At 42.8% G+C, this 984-nt stretch overlaps 1 pseudogene; it reads left to right on the forward strand.

Annotated features, from left to right (window-relative positions):
• LOC119314762 overlaps positions 1–605 on the forward strand; it is a 33,280-nt pseudogene extending 32,675 nt beyond the window's left edge.
• The last annotated feature ends 379 nt before the right edge of the window (positions 606–984 follow it).

Consider the following 984-nt stretch of genomic DNA (forward strand, 5'->3'; position numbering starts at 1 on the left):
GGGAAGTACTTTTGCACGTGAAACATGTCACTAATTAACTAGTGTATACTCGATGATTACTCGATCGATAGGGGGGCCAGGCCCCTGCTGCCCCTCCTTGTCTCCGCCACTGAATAGTAACTTGAGTGGGTCTTCCCTGGTAGTTGAGAATGTAAGTTATATGCAACTTGCACTGAGTTTTAATTTTTTTTTCTGTCCCAGATTTGGGTTATCCCAGAATGCCCGAAACTGCTCGTGCCTGTGCTCAACAAACTACAACATGTGAATCTGAACCATCTTCCTGAAGGATGTGATTTTGCTTGGACAATGTTTATTCTTGAAGCTGCGCCCTCCCTAAAAGAGCTGTGTATCACAGTATGGGATCATTAGTGCATAATTATCACAGACAAAGAGTTCTGGAAGCTACATGGTTTGTGCGATAAGTCAGACGTGAATTGGAAGCCATATGCCCCTGATTTCAAGCACAAGAATTTGGTTAAGCTCACCATCTATGGCTTCCAGCCTGATGACAACTTTGTGCTATACATCAGGCGTGTCGTGGAAGCTGCGGTTAATGTGGGTGAGATATCTCTGTATGACAGGAAGGTGTGTGGGTGCTGTGGTGATTTGGATCCCGAGATCAAGGACAAGGTTTGTCCATCTAGATATCCAAGGACTTCCGAGGAGAGGAAATGGACAACTGAAGATTTGGGTTTGCCTTCACGTGCTGTGATTCACTTCCGGTCCTAATTGAAAAATGATTTGCATGAAATGTCTATGATATGCACTTTGCAAATCATCTGTCCTGTCATCTTTTAGTTGGAAGGAGTTACTAAACTTCATAACTCTGTAGGTACCAAGTCTGTACTCTTTCTTTCCCTAAAACTGAAGCTTTTACTGTTGCCTAATGTTTGCTTTATTGGAATATATAGATGTGTTCACTTCATCTTGATGCAGTCTATATTGCATTAAAAATGCGATACTGTGGGTGCCATCTTCCAGGAG

The sequence above is a fragment of the Triticum dicoccoides genome, chromosome 6A, assembly GCF_002162155.2.
Source record: "Triticum dicoccoides isolate Atlit2015 ecotype Zavitan chromosome 6A, WEW_v2.0, whole genome shotgun sequence".
Lineage (NCBI taxonomy): Eukaryota > Viridiplantae > Streptophyta > Magnoliopsida > Poales > Poaceae > Triticum > Triticum dicoccoides.